The sequence below is a fragment of the Myodes glareolus genome, chromosome 18 (genome assembly GCF_982192425.1).
Source record: "Myodes glareolus chromosome 18, mMyoGla1.1, whole genome shotgun sequence".
NCBI classification, from domain to species: Eukaryota; Metazoa; Chordata; class Mammalia; order Rodentia; family Cricetidae; genus Myodes; species Myodes glareolus.
The window spans coordinates 14,205,737-14,228,791 of NC_142043.1; the positions used below are offsets into that span (position 1 = coordinate 14,205,737).

Consider the following 23,055-nt stretch of genomic DNA (forward strand, 5'->3'; position numbering starts at 1 on the left):
GGGGGGACCGGAAAGATAGCTCAATGGTTAAGAGGACTTACTGCATGCTTTTGCAGAGGACCTGAGTTCCATTCCCAGGACCCATGTCGGGCAGCTCACAATCGCCTGTAACTCCAACCAGGAGATCCAATGACCTCTTCTGGCCTCCATAAGCATCTATGTACACGTATGCACTTGGTACATGTACGAACACTTAGGCCACACATGCACATAAAGTAAAAATAAGGAAGTCTTTTAAAAAAGGAACCCCAGACTAAATTGCTGCCTATGGGGTGGAAAGGGATCCGGAACTGATTAGGGAACTGAGGAGGCATGTTGCTCTCCCATGTTGCTCTCCCTCTGACAAAGCTACTAGGAAGCCAAAAGCTTGACAGGAAGGAGGAAGGGGAAAGAGGAAAATATCTCTCTGGCAGGATAATTTTCCTCTTCGAGACAAGTAAATGTTCCTATCCTCGCCATATTCAAAATCTTTCATAATTTCTGAGGAGCTATCAAATTAAATGGAAACTATTGTTCAGTCCAGCAAACCGGACAGCCCAAGATGATGATCTTCCTGTCTAGACACAATCACTGCCTCACCGGAGTTGAGGAAGAACCCTGGGTCTCAGCCCCAACCCCATCAATAGAAAGAACAGCGGTGACAGAAGTAACAGTCGCTGAGGGTTTTATCTGCATCAAACTTACAGCCACCCGTGCAGCCTTGAACACTGTCCTAGTTAATTCTTATTCAACTTGTCACAAACTCCTTTGAAGAATTGCCTCATGCGGGTGTCCCTTGAGCATGTCCATGAGACACTGTCTTGATTTCTAATTGATGTGAGAGGACCCAGTCCACTGTGGGTGTCATCATCCCTAGGCAGGGGGTCCTGGGCTATGTAAGAAATGTTGTTAGGAGGCTGCTTGTTTGTTTCCTGGCCACCCGAAATAACCAGACAGAAACTATATTATGTAAATCACTGCTTGGCCCATTAACTATAGCTTCTTATTGGCTAACTCTTACATATTAACCCAACCCATCTCCATTAATCTGTGTATTGCCACATGGCAGTGGCTTACAGGCTAAAATTCCGGTGTCTGTCTCTGGCAGGGCTACATGGCTCCTCTCTGACTCTGCCTCCTTTCTCCCAGCATTCAGTTTAGTTTTCCCTGCCTACCTAAGTTCTGCCCTATTAACAGGCCAAGGCAGTTTTCTTTATTAACCAATGGTATTCACAGCATTCAGAGGGGAATTCCACATCAAAGAAATACTGTTACACATGCCAAAGCTCAAGCCAGAGAGGAAGCCAACAAGAGGCATTTCCATGTGACTCCTGCTTGAGTTCCTGCCCTGACTTCCTTCAGTGTTTGACTACGACCTGAAAGTCAATGCCAAATAAATCGTTTGATCCTCTAAGTTGCCTTTGCTCAGAATGTTTTCATTTTACAGTAACAGAAAGCCAACTAGAGCAAACATCCTCCACAAGCCTCCCCCAAGGCTCTAACTTGCCCTCCCCAACCTCCTCTCTCAATGGACCATATCTATAGACACTGTCTTTATCCTCTATCCCAAGTCTGGCCCACGCTCAAGGAGAGCTCTCACTAATAGCCACTTTCTTTGTCCCTCTCTGGACACTAACTTGGTGTTCTTTGGTGTCCTTCTTGTCTTGTTACTGTCTGCTCGATGTTGGGGGCAACACTTTATCTTCCCCACGTACAGAGCCTCTGTAGTGATGAATCAAGACCTCCCAAACAGAAGAGCACCCGGACACTCCTTATGTGTCACTTAAGGAATGGCACTGAAGGAATTCTGATACTGACTTTCCAGTCTCAACCTTCCCGGCTGTGTGGCTTTAATCTCAGGGTCCGGTTCCTTCACCTGTCAAGATGGATAAAGGGAAACTCCATTTATGATGCTTCTTTGGGGATTTATTAGCTTATACCAGAAGGACAGTAGAGGAAATGACTGAGGCACACTCTGATCACTTGCTCAATAAATATGAGCTGTCACTCATCCTGACCATTTAAGTTCTCTCCCCAACGACACAATGGTTCTTCCTCCTTGTCACTAGAGTTGTACAGAGGGAGACTATGTCTGTGAGGTGAACTGTGTGCTCAGAATGCAGCAGACTCCGTCTCCCAGCTCTGCAACCATACTGTAGGCGTGATCCGTACACTGGTTTTCATGTTGGACCACAATGGGTCTGTCTTAGAAGGGATGTTTCATGGATTTAATGAAATTTCATTTCATTTCATTTAATACCCCCCCCCAAACATCTAAAAAGAATACTTCTTTATGAGCTCTTTAGAAGAAACTAAATAGGTTTGAAATCAGGCAGAGCAACACTCAATGACCCTGGTTCCATCCTCCATTGCCTGTCCATCAGGAGATTGACTGAACTGCAGTGGCACTAGCTGAATCCTCTTGCTGCGATTTCACTTTATCCTTTAGGCAAGTCAGTTCCATTCACCGACTCAGTTCCCACCCCTAAAAGGAGGACCGCTGAGAGATTCAGGAGAGACAAACACGATGGAGAATTTAGTCCAAAGCCTGGCAGATCCTCATCACACATTCAATAGTCTATGTTCAGTGCCAGTCAGGGTGGTAAAACACCTGACCCAAATGACTTAAAAGAAAGGAAGGTTTATCATTGATCCAAGTTTCAGCCCTCACACAGGGCACTCCTTCGGACCTGTCGGGAAGTCAAACATCACAGAACAAAGCTGCCTATTTCATGGAACCCCGACAGCAGAGTGGAAGGCACACCCCAGTGACATCTAGCAGGCCTCACCTACAAAGTATTTCTTCATCTCCCAACAACACCAAAGTCTAGTGCCAACATAGAGCCACCAGGAGACATGTAAGATCCAATTACGACAACTTACTTATGTCTGTTTATCCAATAGCTGCCTATATCTTCAATGACTTACCTGTTCTTAAATAGCTGCTCAAGATTAAAAACCGAGTTTTTTTTAAAAGAAAAGTTTTTCTTTATTTTTCTTTTTAAAACAATATTATTTTACATACCAATCCCAGTTCTCTCTCCCTCCCATTCTCCCACCTTCTTCCCACTCCACCTTTTCCCCATCCCACCCCCATGCACTCCTCAGAGAAGGTAAGGCCTCCCATGGGGAGTTAACAAAGTCTGTCACATGACTTGAGCATCTAGGCTGAGCAAGATATTCCTGCTTAGGGAATGGGCTCCAAAGAGCCAAATCACGCTCTAGAGATAAATACTGGTTGTACTGCTAGTGGCCCCGCAAACTGCCAATGCCATACAACTGTCACCCACATTCAGAGAGTTTAGTTTGTACTTGTGCTGGCTCCCCAGCTGTCAGTCCAGGGTCAGTGACCTCCCACTAGCTCAATTCTACTGTTTCTGTGGGTATTCCCATCATGGTCTTGGTCCCTTTGCTCATAATATTGCTCCTCCCTCTCTATGACTGGACTCCAGGAGTTCAGCCCAGTGCTTAGCTGTGGATCTCTGCATCTGCTTCCATTAGTTACTGGATAAAGAAGAACCAGCTCTTAAGGGCTATATTTTGTCTGTCCATCTTAAACCAGACCACCCTAAAGTAATTATCTTTCCAACAGGGCTCCCTGTTTCCTTTGCTGCTCTATTGCCTCAAAGTTCCAGTTTTTCACACTAGAGAAAAGTACAGCCAAGGCTTTATAAGCAGCTCCAGGACACCTGCCCACCATGGGTACCACCACCTGGTGAAGCATCTTCCAGAATGGCTACCTGGCTCCTCCTTCCTGCATCCCATCTGCACATGTGTTGTTATTTACAACTCTTGGCCAAGGGAACCCTTTTGTTGACGCGTTTGCATCTCGTCCCATATGCAGAGCATTCTCTTTCCCCCTGTCTCGGCTGGCACCCTGCAAAGCTTCCGATCCAACAGTACTGGCAAGACAAGTGGAACACCCAATTGCGTTCACAGTGGGGGAACATCACAGGTATTTTCCCTAGGCAAACATGGCCTGTCTTCCTTCAGCTCTCCCTTTTCATCCCCTTCTAAATCAGGAAGTTCTTCAGAGAGTGTTGGACGTTTTTTGAGGATTTCTTGAGCCCTTTGGGAAAATGGTACAATTCTTACAAATATACATTGAAATGTGTTTCTTTTAATATTAACTTTTTTTGATTTTTGAGACAGGGTTTCTCTCTAGTTTTTGGTGCCTGTCCTGTAACTAGCTCTTGTAGACCAGGCTGGCCTCAAACTCACAGAGATCCACCTGCCTCTGCCTCCTGAGTGCTGGGATTAAAGGCGTGCGCCACCACCACCCAGCTAATATTAACTTTTTAATGTATGGGCAATTAGTTTGCTTGTATGTCTGTGCGTCAGGTACATGCAGTGGCCACAGAGGCCAGAAAAGGGTGTTAGACGCCCTGGAGGTGGAGCTATACCTGTCTGTGAGCTGCCTTGTGGGTGCTGGGAATGGGAGTCAGTCCTCTGAAAGAGCAGTCAGGTTCTTAACCACTGTGCCATCTCTCTGATTCCTAAAACGTGTTTCTTGTTTACCCACTAACAACCTTCTAGAGCCTCTGCCAATGCTTCTGTTGAAGCACTGCTGACACTATGCAAACCATACTTCTTCAGGATGGGGTTGTGCTTGGTGGGTGGTGGTGAAAACAGGAATATCTTTTGCATATTATTGCTATTGTGGCCCTCGGACTCTCCATCCATCCTTGTGTGCACCCAGCACCATTATTACAATTCATAAAAGTGGGCTCAGCTGTTCAAGGTGCCAGAGATAGTCTGGCAGCCCCAAGGCTAGAACGGAGATGCTGGTGTTTTGTTTTTCCATCAAACCAATTCAAAACAATGAGAAAAGCATCAATGGCTATTTTGGGCACATTGGTATCAATGAAGTGAAAAAAAAATTAATAATAAATAATTAATTAATAGTAATAAACCCAGTGAGGATGAGCAAAAATACAAGCAACGCTACACACAGTCATTGACATTATCTAAAAAGCCACACACCACTCCATGAATGAATGTTTACCTGCAAGAGGCTCGGTCATGGAAGACATGGTGGTGAGCCACAAACATGGCGCCAGCCCTCACTGACTGGGGCGTCTGGGTATCCGGGTGCAATAAGAAACATACTTTGGTCTTGTTCAGCACCTTTGGTTCTCAGAGCCTGAAACTCTTGGGAATTTTTTTTTCTTTTTCTTTTTCACTTCAAACAAGTAAAGAATTGGAGTGTCTTTGCTTAAAGATTTGCTCTTCCATCCTGGGTTCTTAAACCAGCCTGAGCTGGCCAGAAGAGTGGAAGCAGCCTCTAGTATTCACAAGTCCCTCCCCCCGACCCCGAGTTTTCAGTAGTAAGAAGATTGTGAGAAAGCTCCTAATAATCACAGAATGAGAGATGGTTGCCAGGGGACCCAGCCTGTGGTGGGGGAGGGGCATGGATCTTCAGCCCCAGCCTTACCGTCTAGGTAGAAGGGAAGGAGTCTGAGGATCAAGCTGATCTGAAATGGCTGATGACGTAGTAACTTACATATGAATGATAAATTCTCAGAGAGAGAGAGAGAGAGAGAGAGAGAGAGAGAGAGAGAGAGAGAGAGAGATGGTGGGAGGGAGAGAGGGAGGGAGAGAGGAAGGTTAAGAGCCCCACCATTTTGCTGAACACATCTGTGAGTCAAATGGAGTCATATCCCATTTCTACAAGGACAGGAACTCCCAGAATGCAGAGTCACTCTGTGTTTCTCTTCATCTGGCTCTGATTCTGTTCCTTCCTTTGTAATTAAATGGTAATAGTAGGCAAACTATTTCCCTACGTTCTGGGAACTCCACTGACAAATAACCAAACCTAAGGAAAGGACCATGAGGGTCGCCATCTGCTAACTGACCAGTCCCAAGTTCCAGAGGCCAGACTTGTTATGTCCATGTCAAGGAAGAGGCAGTCTTAGGAGTCTGAGAGCCACGGGGCCTTGTGTTAACATCTTGTCAACAGTGACACCACTCCTTCAAATTGCAAACCGTATGGCTGGTGCTGGATTGGTTGACATAAGGAACAAAACTCACACATCTGTTGACAAAGTGTCCTGTGCTGTGCTGCGTGTTGAGCACATGTCCCATCCCCTGCCCAGTGTGCTCTGAACATCTCTGCTGACTAAAGGTCCTTATAGACCTATATGCTACTGAAGGTGTGACATCATCACACATAACTTGACTACATCAGTGTGCTTAGAAGCACCTCCGGATCCCTCCCCTTATTCCCTAGCTCTAGTCCTTAAAGCTACACAGGCTCTGTTGGGTGCCTCTAACAATGAAAAGTAAAAATTAGAAAACCGGGAACCAAAAGCAAGAACTGGCCCCCTTTGCAGAAAATTCATGACTTCTTTAAGACTTAAGTTCTAGTTTTTATAAATTCCCACATGTAATGTTTTTGTGTAACATTCTTCAAAAACAGCATCAGATAAAGTGAAAAGTCACAGCTTCCAGCTGCCCTGCTAATCAGCTGAGGGGCCCCGAGGGAATCATTTAACTCCTTCGTGCCTCAGTTTCTCCATCTGTCAGATATGGAAGAGAAGCAGTGTTGGGGTCCCAAGTGTCACAGGACTAGATGAGGGGATGAATCACATCTTACACATATCTGAGCCAGCTAAGTATTATTTTTATCACAAATGGCACCGGCCGAACAGACATACTGTTCATATCGGTAATAAAAAGGGTTAGACTGGGGATTGCTGGCTGCCAGCCCAGCTGCAGGTTCACTGAAAGACTATCTTTCAAGGACATAGGGTAGAAAGTGTTAGACTGTTAATGTTCTCCTTTGACCTCCACAAGTGTGCAAGGGCTTGCCTAGCCACACAAAATGTTCATGAATCACACCTACATACAAGCACACATACATACGTGTCCACCCACATAAGGATGCATAGAAAAAGACTTTTTCTACCTATAACTCACTATTCTCCTTTTATTTATATTTTAATGATATTTCCTTATTTTAATAAAATCTGTTGGACTAGAATATTTTTTTTCCAGTTTTCAGAGACAGGGTTTTCCTGTGTGGTTCTTGCCGTCCTGGAACTTGTTCTGTAGACTAGGTTGACCTCAAACTCATAGAGATGCACCTGCCTCTGCCTCCCAACTGCTAGGATTATCGGTTTTAGTTATGTGTAGCTCTGTGTGTGTATCATGTGGGTGCAGTATCCATGGAGGGTAGAATAGAAGAGAACGTTGGACCCCTGGAGCTGGAGTTATAGGCAACTGTGAGCCTTGCAGTGTGGCTACTGAATGCTGGACGTGAGTTCTGTGTAAGAGCAGCGTGTGCCCATAGATGCCACCTTATCTTCCCAGCCCCTTTCATGTTCACTTTTAAATCTAGAGCTAGCTTTTGGCAAGAGCTATGGAAATTCTTACTTTTGTCATCTCTAATGATGGAGCTATTCAGCAGCTCCGCAGCACACCCTGAGGAAAAGCGTGGCGCATATGCTTATCAAAGATTCTCATATGCCCGTGTTAGCCTTTTCACAGTTGGATCTGAGCGCCTTTGTCTCTACGGTTATTTTAATGTATGACCCTCTCCAAGGGCAGTTCTCTTTCTAAGGATGGCAAGATGGATCGGTCCTTCTAGCCAGGTCATCACACCAGACCAAGTGTAGAAGAGACAGTTTAGCCAAAGGGACTTGGTAACCTTCCCCGTGGTTACACCTTGGACTTGATAGCCTTCCCCCACAGTTGCACACTTCTGAGTGTGCCCCCGTAACACTGTATCCACCCCTCTTCACAACGCTGAGAATGCAAGCACAGCCATGTGTGGTTTATACCTGCGCGCTAGGATCTACACTCAGGCCCTCAGGCTTATTTAGCAAGCACGGCGAGTCATGGAGTCATCTCTCCGGTTTCCTGGCATTGCTTTTAACCCACCGTCTGCTTGCCAGCTCTCCACAGCGCTTGCACCTGATCCCTGTGCCACGCCCAATTACTTTAATATCAGCTTCTTGTCTCCTTCACTAGTCCTCATTGTCTTGTGCTCAGAGTTACAAGCACTAAGACCCACGTGACACCAGAGAGCAGCAGACAGACAGCAAGGTGTCACCTGCTTCCGGCTTTCTATGCAGCAGAGCAGCTTGCCTTCATTTGCTCAGAAGAGGAACTAATGACACCACCTGGGGCCGACTCTGAGACCTCTGCAACCAGCAGGCAGTAATCATCTATCTATCTGTCTATCGATCTATCGATCTATCATCTATCTATCTATCTATCTATCTTCTTTCTATCTATCTATCTATCTATTTTGGTATTTTTTTTCAGAAATCATTTAAATTCCGACACAGCCATTACTTTTTCTGCTCAAGAGAGGCCCACACCACGTCCTAACCCACACTCTCAGGTTTTACAGCACTAAAGAGAAAACCCTTCTACGCCATGGGCAGCACGCATGTGCGTGTGGTTATTGGCTCACAATGATGGGTGAAGAGTCTAAAGCAATGCTTCCCAACCCATGGATCATGACCCCTCTGGGGACTCTAAGGACTCTTTCACAGGGGTCACAAATCAGATATCCTCCATATCAGATGTTTATATGACAATTCATAAGAGTAGCAAAGTTACAGTTACAAAGTAGCAATGAAATAATTTTACGGTTGGGGGTCACCACAACATGAGGAACTATGTTAAAGGGTTGCAGCGTTAGGAAGGCTAAGAAACCCTGGTCTAAAGGCCTGATGGACGGAGCTGGGGAGAGCTGCATTAGCGAGCTGCCACAATGAGGGTCTACACAAGGTTAGATCTCAAACTTCCCACAGAATAGTTTTAGATGGGAAAGAGACATCAATGCCTCATCCTTTAAGAAAGGCTCAAGGTGAGTGGGCCGGACCCTGGTGGGAGGGGAGAACTTTGATTCCTTTTAGTGGATTGCAGTAGGTAGTGCACGCAGAGGAACTCACTATGCTTGAATGTGAAAAATTAACACATTAACAATTAGGAAAGGTGTATGCTGCTCCCACTCCTGGTTTTACTCACTTTTTAAATTATAAGTAATATTTAAATATGTACAGACATAAACCAAGATGTTATAATTTCTCAAAGTCACCAGCTCCAACTAAATACTTTAACCAAATGCAGGTGGTATCCTAAAAGCCATTCCAACCCCTGACATTGATTTAGTGCTTGGACATTAATGACATGTTGCTATCACCTTCCATACTCTTTCTGCCTTGGATACTGAACAGCGCAACACAGCGGGGTCAGGACTTGAGAATGCTCCTCTCCTCTCAAGGCTCTCCCCGTTCAAACTCGCACCTCTCCTGTGACACTCTACCATGTGGTCACACGGCATTTTAATTAGGAAGACTAGTATTTATTCCTGCCCGTTCACAAGTGCTAAAATATCAGTGTCATCAATGGAATTACTTTTAAAGTCAAGCATCAAAACCATGTGACTCTATTATTTGCTATAGGAGGGACATTTAGGTGATCCAAAGCATGCTGGTCCTAGTTCCCATTATCAGAAAGGAATGAAATACAGCATCGACAGTAATGAATGGTACTGGGGTCTTATCCCACTCCTCCATGGATAACTGCATAGCCCAACGGGCAGTGGGACAAAGACGCCTCTGGGGAGTTCAGGATGTTCCTCCTGAAAAAGCAAACTTAGTTGTCCAGTATTCCTGAAGGTCAGGTTCCTCATCTGAAGAATCTCAGAACAGAAGTAAAAAGTCTCTCCTGAAGTCCTGTGCACACAACACAAGGGGAGAGCCGAGCCCAGGGCCTGGTGTTCAGGGCCTTCTCCGTAGATACACAGACAATGTTTCCTGCTCTCCGACCAAGTTCCACCAAACGGAACAGGCTTCACCATACCTATCAGAACAGGAGCATTTCAAAACCATCTGAACTTGAGACATAAGGATCCCTGGGTCCATTCGCCATGAAACTCTGACACTGCTGTCAATCACATTTGGGGTTTGGTTTTGACCATCAGTGAGGTACAGGGAATATTCTGAAAAGAACAGGCCTAATGATTCAAACAAAAACCAGACAGACGTGTGTGTGCATGAGTGTGTGTGTGTGTGTGTGTGTGTGTATGTGTGTGTGTGTTGGTGCCCCCAGAGGCCAAAGGTGGTGGGTGTTCTGGAGCCAGAGTCATGGGCAGTTATGAGCCACCCTGTGTGGGTTCTGGGAACCAAACTCAGCTCCCCTGCTAGGACAGCAAGTGATCTTAACTGCTCCATCTCCTCAACCTCAACTTATTTTTATACTTAACAATTATGTGGAGAGAACAAAGGTTTTCAAGACATCTGAAGGTGTTGACAGCCCCAGCGCCGAGCTTCTGAATTATTTAAAATGGATATAATGGATAGTCAGTTCATTTTCCCACTAACCCAGGAGAACCCTGCAGAGGCAAGCTCTTCTGACACAGGCTGCAGCCCTCACAAGGATGAATGAGCAGGTACTTTCTTCAGCTTTAGGTTCTTAATGTCCAGGGGTAGGGACAGGCAATTGCACAGGAGAACCGGGGGGTGGTGTCTCCTGAACCCTAATTTCACCGTAGACAGTGATTCAGTCTTACTGGTTTTCATATCCCAGTGACTACCACAATATTTGGCACACAGTAGGAATAAACAGATGAATATACATGTGAACAGATCAGGTATCCATGTATCCGAGCACACATGCACCGTAAGGGCAGGTTCAGGAAGCAGTGATGATTCCTTTGAGGATTCACGGGTTGAGGGAAGAAGGGATGTAGCTGATGGAAGGCTACAGCTCTCAGGAATTAGGGATGGGAGACTGTCCACTTGGCATCTGAGCACAGCCGCAGTGCTCAGAATGGTTCTCAACAGTAAAATGATCCTCTTCTGACCATGCTTCGGTCTAGCACTTCCATAACACCCCATAGTGACACATTGGATGCGAACGCTTCTTTGTTTGTGATTTATTACAAGGACGTTTGATTTATTTATAAACAGTTTGGTGGTTTATTATTTGTTACAATAGGAACTTGAAGAAGTAATATCTGGTCTCTAGCAGCTGTGTCTCAATGATTTCTATTGGCCTCCTGGGGTTCTCTAATCAGTAGCCATAAAAAGCTATTTATTATTTGTGAGTTCCAGGCCAGCCTGGTCTACAAGAGCTAGTTCCCTGACAGGCTCCAAAGCTACAGAGAAACCCTGTCTCGAAAAACCAAAGGGAAAAAAAGTCAATTTGTAATCAGGGAAAGGAATGTATATATTTGGCAGCATTTACATTCCTGTGATTGACAAAAGACATGACTGACAGAAACCTTGTGATGTAGGAAGAATAACTTCATGGCAGTATTTGCATATTGTGGTTAAAAATATTACCCGTCTGAGAATGAGGAGAAAAAGATAAGTGCCTGCGTGGATTGCACAAGGCCCTGGGTTCCAGCACCGCTCAAAGGCTACACACAAACATGAAAGACAGTTGGAGCCATAGCTCAGCTGGGACTGTGCTCACCAGGCAGGCATGAGAACGGACATTCAGAAAACCTTAGCATCCACAGAAAAACCAGAAGGGATGGTGAGTCTTGTGACCTCGGAGCTGGGAAGCGGAAAGAAGAGGTCTGTGGGCTTGCTGGCTGGCCAATCTAGCAGAATTGGTGAGCTCTGGGTTCAGTGAGAAACTGTCTTTAAGAAAACAAGTTGGAGGCCAGGGCAGTGGTGGCACACACCTTTAATCCCAGCACTCAGGAGTTAGAGGCAGGTGAATCTCTGTGAGTTCGAGACCAGCCTAGGACTGTTACACAGTGAAACCCTGTCTCTAGAGAACAAAAACAAAACCAAACAAAACAAAAAACAAGTCAGAGAGTAAGTTACCTTAGGTGTTGTGTTTCCCAAAGTAAACTCTGTTCTCCACATGCACTGCAAGAATGCCCACTAACACACACACATACACACACACACATACACACACACACATACACACACACACATACACATACACACACATACACACACACATACACACACACACATACACACACATACACACACACACACAATGTAATTGTACCTGATTATTTTATAAAAAAAAATTGGTAAAATATCTGGCTAAAAAACTTAATACCTCAAAGATGATCTCTTATCAAACAGAAAATAAACTCAAACTCAGGCTAGGTAGAAATTCATTAACAGGCCCCAAATAACCATTAAGCTTCTTTTGTATTGGGGGGAAGGGAAGAGAACGTTCTTTTAGCTTTCTGATGACATTCTCTTGGAAGGAGACTATGAGAATAAAGAGGAAGGAGCAAAGCCATTGAACAAAGACAGAATGAGGTCTTGGCCGGGATGTGGCCCCTTGGCTTCCAGGTGGAGGATAATAATCTAAAAGGAGCTCAGAGTCGGCAGGGGAAGGAGTGAACCTGAACCCTGAACCGGAGCCCAGGTGATCATCTCAGAAATGCATTTTAGGCTTTCCAATATGTGCGGTTTCCGTTAGGTAAAGGTCTCTAACCTGCATTATTCTTTAGATTTTCCTTCCTTTGAGATTTACCCTTGAAAATTATACTGTCATTAAAAAAACACTCACTGTTTACCATGAAAATATATTAATTATCTCTAATTTTGATATATAGCATAACCTCATAGCCTCGAACTTTATCTTGAGTTGTAAGACGATGCCAAGGGTTGTTGCTGAAACATTGAGATGATCAAACTAAAATAAGGGGCTCAGTGAAGGGTAATAAGAATTTGGAAAGCATGGAGTGAGCTTGGTCTTTATCACTTAAGGTAAGGTAAACCTTTGGAATAAATGAAGTCATGCTTAGAGTGTGAGATTTGAGACAACATTTTAAAGAATAAAACCGGGGGTTCCATGAGGAGCCAACTCACTGGGCAAGATCCGAGTTCAAAGCTCCTAGTGGTCATTCCGTCAATTGTACACTTTCATCCTTCTCTTACCATTGGGATCCCTTAGGGCTGGTTATGTTAATAAACAGAAGCATGAAGGGAGAGAGACAGACAGGCAAAACCACATGTCTGGGCTTCTCCCAGGCCTCTGTAGACTGACCTATGTCCCATGAGAGTCATTAACTCATCAGTACACGTGGAGCCTTACCCAAAACCATTCCACATTTAATGTCACAGATTTGCACGTTAATCATCTAAGCAGTTTTTTTGTTTGTTTGTTTGTGTTTGTTTTTGTTTTGCTTTTTTACAGAACAAGAGATCCCTGGGTATGGCCTTGAGTCAAGGTCATATGGATCTAACAGAACCACGTGGCTGGTCAGGTTACCACTCCCTCTCACTTCCTCCTGTGGCTGATCTTCCCAAGGCTGTCTGTGTGCACAGGGGCTCTGAGAACACCTTGTTACCAGTCCAGACCAAAGACATTGGGTCTCCCAGTGTGGATGCAAACGAAATTGAGAAAGAAATTGCCCCTCCTCACCCATGATAATCTCACAGTGCTACAAGGAAACCGACTTCCAGGAGCCAAGCTAAGAATTCCCACAGCTCATTGCTGTGCTGTGTCACTGAGAGACCAGGAGGACCGTCTTGGAGAACTCTGACCAAGCGAGCATTTCCCTCAATGCCTCCCCTGAATGTCACCTTGTCAAATGGAGAAGTTTACTGGTAAACAACAGCTGTGTGGAGCCGAAATCACCAAGAGATAAATAAATCAGTAAAGAAAGGACCTTATATAAATACACCTGGGGCGTTTGAGTGGCTGAAGGTTTCCCTGACCGCAGTCTAACTGTATTTTTACAGACGTTGTTGTGTGTCACACAGATGCCCTGAGCATCACCGATGGCCATAGGAGGAACATCTTAACTTGTTCACACATTACCGCTTTCCTTTTACTGCTCAGGACTAAGATTTGGGGCAAATAAGCCTCTGTCTAAGCTACCCATTGAATTTATCACTCTCTGTCTTGAAATTCCCATAATGATACCCGGGATCAAATAAAAAACTCTGTTCTTGAGAACTCATCAAAACTCCAAAGACGAGTATAAGTTGAAGAAAGGCAAGGGAGGGGAACAGTTTGAGAACAAAGCAATGAAGACACATATATGAACTTGCCAATAATTTATAGGCTGACCTGAAGGAAATTCATTTTTAAAAAGTTGAAATCAGAGACTGATTTTTTTTCCTAGCAAGATACATTTATTAGGCTTTTAGCTTTATTGGTTACATAGGTTCAGATAAAAATTATATTAATAAGTGTGTCTTTCCGGTAATTTTATGGGAGAAAAATAATTCAAAGCGACTGTTTACCTTGATCATCGGCCAATTTCATCAAAATCTTTACGACAGAAACTGGGTGTTTTCAGAGGCTCTCTCCTTGGAAACACCAACCCCATTAACTATTAAATTCAAACTTTTGAATAGTGAGCATCTGAGTACTGCTGTAAAGGATCTGACCCACTTATCCTACATACTTATTCAAACCTGCATACCATGCAGGCCAGTAAGATGACTCATTGGGTAAAAGTGCTTGCCATAGGCCTGACGACATACATTCGGTCCTCCAAACATACAAGGTAGAAGGAACATCTCACTACCCCATGTTGTCCTCTGATATCCACTTGTATTCCGTGGCATGCATGCCTACCTCCAACAGTCAACATAAATAGGTAAGTCCAACACAGGGTATTTTAGAATAGTATACTAATATGTGCTAATACATTGTGTTGTTTAGTAGAGTGTGAACAAAGGCATGTATATGTATCCGAAGCTTGCCTAAAAGGAAGGAAGGAGCTAGTCCAAACCAAAGGGCACAACAGAACTACAGGAAATGAACCCTCCATTATTGTTGTTCATGTTGCCGGATTCAAAAGCTAGTTTTGCTAAACCAAGATTCCAGTGAGGCAGTTTTCTGCAAAGCAAGGGTGCTGTCTTCGGCTCAGTACAAGGTGCTTCGGAAGCCCAACAGGTTAGAGCAGCAGCCAGCCAGATCACCACCCATGTGTCAAGGCACCCCCATATGACAAGCTGTTAATAACAGCCTCCAGAAGTACGTTGAACGCAATTATAAGCACTGAGGCATGTGAACTCTATCAGGTCTCTGTCCAGCATCCTGAAGTACCTCAAGAATATCTAACTTTCTTGTGCTGTCAGGCTCAAATATTTCCAGAGTGGGACCGTCTCTGCCAAGCACTGATGTCAACTGGCTCCTAACTTCTCATGAAGAGAGCCTACAAGCAGGGCAGAGGTGAGAGCTGCATTTCCTGTTTTGTGAAGCTGTTTGTTTCTTCACTCGCCTTGAAAAGCATCAGGTGCTTGCCATGCAAGCGTAAGGCCCCGAGCGTGATCCCCAGTGTTCACATTTTTAACAAAGCAAAGTACAGTGGCTTGCATAAAAAATCTCCACGGTGCACACAGGCAGAACCCTGGAGCCTGCTGCCTGACCAATCTAGTAAAATTGGTGAGCTCTGGGTTTATTGAAAGGTCCTGCTTCAAAAAGTAAGGTGGACATAAAATGAAGGAGTCATTTAATATTCCCTTGCACACAGACATGTACCTAAGTATGTGGGCTCCTGCACATACATATGCATGTTATCATACATGTACATAATCTACACACAAATAAACAAAATAAAAGTAGTGTCAATTATTTAGGGAGAACCTTAAGAACTGGGCCTAGAACAATAATCCAAAGTGTGTGTGCATGTGCACACACACAAATGTGCTCAAAGATGTTCAGAAAAGAGGCTAGAGAGATGATGGCTCTATAGTTAAGAGTGCTTGCTGCTCTTGCAGAGGACTGGAGCTTGGTTATGTGCAAGACGACCAGCATCCACCTTAGGTTGCTCCCAACAGCCTGCAACACCAGCTCCAGGGCATCTGATGCCCTCTTCTGGCCTTCACGGGCATCTGCACTCGTGTACATAGACATATACTTCCACAAAATTAAAAGTAATTTTATCCCAGTCTAGTTTATGATTTTTTGGATGTTTAGAAACATCTTGAATGTCCAATCAAAGGCAGAAGAGTAAATGCACTCTAGTAAACTCTTACTTGAGACGGTTAGACACCGACCAACACTAGCACTCAGGGGCTAGAGAGGTGAGTACGTGGGCTAACGGACTTACTGCACAAGTAGGAGGACCTGAGTTTGGACCCCCAGTTCCCAAGTGAAGCCCAGCTATGGTGGTATAAGTCTGTAACTCCAGGTCTTGGGAAAATGAGGGAGAAGGAACTCCGGGACAGTCTAGTTGAAATGGTAAACTCTAGGCTTAGTGGGAGAATAAAATAATAAGATAGAAAGCATCTAAAGAAGATGCTCAACATTGATTGACCTTTGCCTTCTGTATGCACGGGTTTATGCACATGCACGCTCACATCCACAGATGTGCACACACACCCACAAGTGTTCGAAGAGATCATTGACCTATGATGATAACTTATCTGAAATGTTTGGTGAAACACACAGAAGGCAAAGTTCTCTGCATATTATGACCCTAGTTCTATAAAAAATATACACACAAAAAAGGCTGGGTGGAAAAACATCAAAAATGCTCATATTGGTCACAGTAATATGCAATTTTAATCTTTCTATAATTTTTAAAAAATTTATAGGAAGCATATATGCCAAAAAAACAAATACTATGTAAATAAAACTCTTCACAGAGTGTCTCTTTTGCTGAGTAGACAGATCACAACAGGCAATGGAATATATTTCCAGCCTCCCTAGGTCAACCTCAGGACCTGCCTTTCACTCAAACATGATGGGAACCTTGGCAATGACTTCTCCTTCTTCTTGCTCTGTGACTATCCCATCGTTGACCTTGACTTTGATTCTCAGCACCTGTTTCTATTGGAACACTCTCTGTCAGTCACCTCTTCCTTACAGACCATGCTCTCCTTCCCCTCCACCAATCAGACCCAATTCCATAGTTGACCAGCCTTGACCTTGGTTGGCTCACTTGTGTTATTGACAATAAATAAATCAATCCTGAAGGAAACAAGTTCTTCATACCAAAGAACGGAGCAAGTAGATGCAGTCTCCTCAATGCATGATCCAATTGAGTTATTTTGGGTTTTTTAAAATTCTATTTTATGCATAAGTATGGGTATTTTGCCTGCATGTATATCTGGGTACCATAGGCATACACTGCCTGCGTAGGTCAGAAAAGGGTGTTGGATCCCTTGGAACTGGGGTTATAGATGGTTCGAGCTGCCATGTTGGTGCTGGGAATCGAACCAGAGTCCTCTGAAAGAGCAATGTTCTTAATCACTGAACCATCTCTCCAATCTGAACATATGTGGTTTTTAGACACAGAGCACCTTCCTCACTGCACAGATGTGGTACTCTACCAGAGCCCACTCTTAGAGTTCTCTGCTGTGACTGTTATCAATAACATCTGTACAGGACACTCTATTATTCTATGCACAGATGGGGTGGAGCCCAGCTGCCCTCCAGTCTCTATAAAGTAGGGAGATTGTTTCCTTCAGTAGCATCTCGGAGACCTGGCGCTAGGTGGCTTATCCCTCTGAACCCCCAGAGTGTGCTTCTCTGTAGATAGTGATACTCAAACCCATCCCCAGGTTTTATAAGCTCTGGCGATGATGCACATAGTCCGCTGAAGAAAGTGCTGGAACTGCAGCAGCAATACACAAATGCCAGTACTGACAACTGCTAGGTCAATGGGAAGTTCAAGGTCACATAACTGGGAAGTGACTACCAGGACTGAAATACTGGCCTTTCCTGGCAGGTCCAAGCTATTTAGACCCCATTCCTACACTGTAAGGGAGGTGTGGCCCGTGGGCTCAGCATATCTACAGTATGGCAGAATAAATCCGTCAGAACAAAGAGTTTGCCTCAAAGAACTCAGGCAATAGTTTTAAAAAGTTAGGGTCTAGTTCTCAACTCTTGTAATTTATTCTTTGCTCCAACAATGGGATTCGACGTCTTTCCATGAATCGCTCTACAACGTAGGAACTCTGTGTTTTAGTCATTGTTTCACAGGGAGTTGAGCTTGGAGCGCAGACATGAAATTACAGCCCTTTCCTTCCCTGTTACAGGAGATGTTTAAATGAACATTACGGACCGTGGGAAATGTGAGCTCTTTTTGGAGCACTTCTTTAACTTCTAGAAAGTACCAGAATTTGCTATTATTTTTTAGAACATCTTCAGCTAAGTTTAAAAGCCTTTCAAAGGCTTTTCAACTCATTAACTAGGTTAATTAAGTTAGCCTATAATACACAGCACCTGGAAATCCATAGCGTAAGGGAAAAAATAAGACAAGGACAATAAGCATTTTAGACGCAGAGGCAGGATGAATTAGAAAAGATGAAAGGCAGGCACAGGTTCCACAGGAAAGAAAGTCATTCTGTGCACCCTTTGAGTCATGTGTTGGAAGGCATTTAACGTCTCTGTGTGCGTGTGTACACGCATGCTTCTGTGTGTGCCTTGTCTCAGTAACCTCCCTATGACAGATCCCACTCAGCGTAGGAGTAGATCTTAGCAGCCATCATAGTAGGGGCACTAGGGAGATGCATTAGCTGGCAAAGTGAGGAAATGCCAGTGTGGCAGCAAGCACTTGTAATCCCAGGACTTGGAGGCAGAGACAGAAGGATCCCTGTGATCCACTGGCTCACCAGCCTAGCCTAACTGGTGAGTTCCAGGCTGATGAGAGAGGCCCTGTCTCAAAGTAGTGGTTGGCATTCCTGAGGGTGACACCTAAGGTTGTCATCTGGCCTTCAGATAGCGCACACACGAGCACACTCATGGATGTGCATACACAAACACACACACATATCTTTAAGCAAAGGATACAGAATAGGAAAGCATCTTCAGAGACATTTAACTTTCCCTGTCCTGGGGATGAAGAGTGTGGCCCAATTTCTAGTGTATTTTCAATGAGACCAACTTGTATGCAGGACCTGGTTCTTGTTATGTTTCAATTCCTATAGTTACATTACTGAACACTCACTAATTTTCCCAGGTTTTTTTCATGATGAAGAAACTTTCATAATCTAAGTAACATGTCTGAAGTGAAGAATGGGATCACTGACTGTGGGCGAGTCCTCTAATTTACCCAAGTAGACTTTTCCTCTTTAACTGAGCTCTCTCAATATAGACACTCCCTTTACCTCTGAACTTCTAATTATGCCCTACCAAGCCATTAAAAACAAGGTACCTATACAGGCATTAACTTATCACAGATCTGTAGTATTAGAAGGCAAACCTGGATTAGGATGGCAGGACTTCAGAACAGAGACTGCTTACAGTGTGTCTAGACAATTTCTTCTGCCATTACTACACAGATTCAAAATAACCCAGCCTGGCATATAGCTAAGCAGTTAAAAGTGATTATTGCTCTTCCAGAGGACCCATATTCAGTTCCTAGGACCCACATTAGGCAGCTCACAACTGCCTGTAACTCTAGCTCCAATGAATACCTACCCCTTTTTTGACCTCTGCAGCCATGCAAACACACAAAAAAACCAATAAATTTTAAAATAAAATCCTTACCCATTCTCTGACCTCTGTAGCCACACACACACACACAAACAATAAATTTTAAAATAAAATCCCTACCCCTATTCTGACCTCTGCAACCACATACACACATACACATACTAAAAACAATAAATTTTAAAACAAAATCTCTACCCTTCTTCTGATCTCTGAAGTCACATAAACACACACACACAAACACACAGACACACACACACACACTAAAAACAATACATTTTAAAATAAAATGAAATAGTTCAAGACCAAGAGGACAGGAGAGACTGCAAATGTTTCATTGCATGTGCATATCAAGCACAGAGTCCAGGGAAAGCTGAGACTCCTGACCAGCCAGGTTCTCTTTTGTAGCATCAGCCACAAGTATCCAAACATAGCAAAGGGCTTATTTCAATGCTACCAGTTCACACTGATGATTGACAACACTGCCCAGGACCTGGGCTCCAACACCTCTTACCAATTGTGCGCTCTAGACAACCTATTATTTCTTAGCTTTGGTTTCCTTGACAATTACGTGAGACTAACAACAGGGCCACCTAAGGTTAGCTGCAGGTTACCCAGTAATAACGGCAGGCATGGAATAAGTGCCACACATTCTAATTACTACCATTAGCAGTATCCAAATAACAGAGTTAAATTTTCCCTTCGGGGGTTAGGTTAGAGGTTAATATCCTACCTCAGAGAGAGTTCACCTCCCTCTTCCCTTCCCCAGCGGCAACATTTGATAGTCTCGGGAAAGAAGGAATGCTACAGTAGCAGACAGTCAGAATGAAGACGCCACTTTTGTAACAAAAGTGCCTCATTTAGAGATTCAAATGAAAAATCCACATTCCTTCTCAGACCTGTCCATCTTCATCAGTGCTGTACCTCACTCAAAACTTGACCACGCCTCTACACGTCGAAGCCCCTCCTTCTTCACCAGTCCTCACCTGGTGACAAAGTGCCACCCATTTGCCCTCCAAGGCTGCTCTGTAGATTGTGTTTCTCTTGCCCCTGGCACCTGCTTCAAGAACATTTCATGATTTGGGGGGAAGTGGAGGAGGCGGAACCCTCCCAGTTGACTAACGCCCGAGTTCCTACTTTATAGACCTACTTTCCTCTTTCTCCCAAGCCGTTTTTGCAAACTCCAAATGAGATCAGATTGTCCCTCCTAATAATGGCTGTGTGATTTCTTCTCTTCAATAGAAGATATTCACAACCCCCAGCTCACCACCGCCGCCTCGGCTGTGCCACCCTGTCATCTCATAACTAGGTGCTCTTAAGCATAACCTTTCCGTCCACACAGAATGCCTAGTGCCTTCTCCAGAGAATGCCAACCACCCATTGGGAGCCAGTCCAAAAGTGTACTCTCTGGCAGACTCTTCTGGATTCCTTCCACTCTCCCATCTCTTGGCTCCCACTGACCTCGCTCCTTTTTGCATTAAATGCTCAGTGCTGAATCACTATCACTTATCTGCTAGATTCTTTTCTGGGAAGTACAGAACCTCACTTTTTTTTTTTTTTTTTGAAGCTCCTAGCGCAGAGCCTGCATCGCACACAGTAGGCGCTTAATAAATAAGCCGTTCCATCAACTGGCACAGAGAATTAAAGAAGTGGGAAAATGCAACCCCGGTCACTGTTGAAGTTGGGCTCAATAAAAAGAATGGCAGTCTCTGCAATACACCTGACAATCTGCAGACGGTTATGCAAGTGTGAGGAGCTCTTGCAAATGAGAGCGCTCTCGAGTTCCCACTTGTGTTAAATGTCCCTCACCGCGGAAAGCTGCATCCTCCCAGATTTAGATGGCTTGTGAAGGATATGCACACACTGAGCATTTTCTAAGATCTTACACTCTGGTCACTTTTGTTGTGGACACGTCTCTCTCCCCCAAAGCCTCTTACCAGATTCAGGTAAATAACAGGTGCCCAGTAAACGCTGATTTGATTTGCAAGGGATCGGAAAGCCACGCACTACTCCCATTTCAGGCTAATTGGTCCTATGTGGTGTAATAACTCCATAAGGGGAAAAGGAAAAATCAGTGTGGACACCGAGAAACTGCCGAGTGGAGTGTTCGTTCAGTCCTGCAACCCACAGCCCGTGCTGGCCTGCTTCTTGACTCACCCTACCAACTGCCCATGGCCACCTTCGTGATATCCTGGAACCCAGATCCTGGCCAGCCAGACCTACCCTTTGGCCACAACTCCCTTGTCCTGTATTTGGAACTTTCTGTAATTAAGGACAATGGAGGTGTAAAAGTTAAGTTGTGTTGTAAAAATACCTCCCTCTTTCTAAAGTCTTTCTACACACAGATTCTGGCTAAAGAATGCTTTCACATCTTTTCATCTCCATCCGTGGAAAATCATAGGACTGAAAAATTAAAGAGAAACAAGAAACAATCTTTGTGTGTGTGTTAGCTAAAGCAAGATTTTTCAAACATAGCTTTGGCCGTGGGTGTAATACTCCTCCGCTGACCACCTCGACCCCAGCGTGAGAAAAAGCATGCAACCTGCTCAAATCCATCTCGGATAAGAAAAAAAGACAACAGGGCCTTGGGGAAATAAATCATTAACCAAAAGTCAAACCAAGGCACCCTGGAAACCAACGAGATCCAGAGGGAGCCGAGAGGGATCAGGCTGAGACTGCCCTGTCCCCTCTGATGACTTCTGGGGAGAAGGACCCGACAGGCACGACGCACCCGGCACACCGCGCTCCTGTCCACGTCAGTTTTCAAACTTGAAGTTATTTTTAGATGACCCAAGCCGGCTAAGCCCAGGCAGGACAATTCTCAGCCCGCTGTGCCCAAAAGCCCCTTTCTCCCTCCCTAACAAATTTGGAAAAGCTTGGGGAGACAGGGGTCTCCTCGTTTTCTGCTTTGCTCTCTGCGTTGTTGGTCTCCCCCAACTTCCTCTCTAAGCCCAAACCCCGGGGTTACTGGAGTTGTTCTGAATGCTCAAGTCCGTCTGCACCTGCTGCTACACCTGGAAGGGTGGACCCTTGGCCAGTAAGAAAGGGGAGGGGGCTCTTGGATATGAGCGCCTCCTAGAGGGGGGCATGGGAGAACTGTCCTCCGGGATGCTTTGGGGACTGGCCACTAGATCTCTCCAGCTTCTCCAGCCTTGCCCCTAAATCCCGTGGTGCTCGATTCCCACTGCCCAGATCCCCTGGCACCCAGGCGTTCAGTCCTGGTGGGACAGGGTGCAGGGGCGATAGGGCCTGCGCCGTTACGTAACCGACCTGCAGGGCGTCTTCGATGCGCCGCGGAGGCAGCGGCGACGGTGGCGGCGACTCGGGGGTCCTCGGGACGGAAGGCTGCGGGCGCGGCTTTGCCTGCTCACCTGACGGCGGGGCTGGTGCGGTGCCCGCGGGCCTGGGCGTGGGGCGGTGCGCAGTGCGCGCCGCCTCCCGCTCTACGGGTCGCAGGGTCACCCGAGCTGTGCCTCCTGCCGGTGCTCCCGCAACCACCGCCGCCGTCACCCGGGACAAAGCGGCTCCGGGGAGGGGCCGAGCCGGCGGCTCTCTCCCTAGCTAGCCAGCGGAGATGGGCGCGCCCCCAGCTCCGACTCATCGGGCCAACCTCCAATCAGACCCCAGGGAAGCCAAAGCCCCTGCCTGGCCTCCTCTGGTCGCCTCCCTCCTGACCAGGAGCCCTTCTGGGTCCCCCACCCACCTCCACCTCCTGGGCTCCCACCCTGCGCTCAGCTGCAC

General features: G+C 45.3%; 1 protein-coding gene across 1 annotated transcript in view; it reads right to left on the reverse strand.

The window, feature by feature from the left end:
- The window catches only part of Rcan2 (regulator of calcineurin 2), a 251,471-nt gene extending 228,700 nt beyond the window's left edge, over positions 1-22,771 (reverse strand). Inside the window, exon 1 of the mRNA XM_048445212.3 lies at positions 22,585-22,771. The gene's annotated coding sequence lies outside the window, so the exon portion shown is untranslated. The remainder of the gene's footprint in view (positions 1-22,584) is intronic.
- Positions 22,772-23,055: the final 284 nt, after the last annotated feature.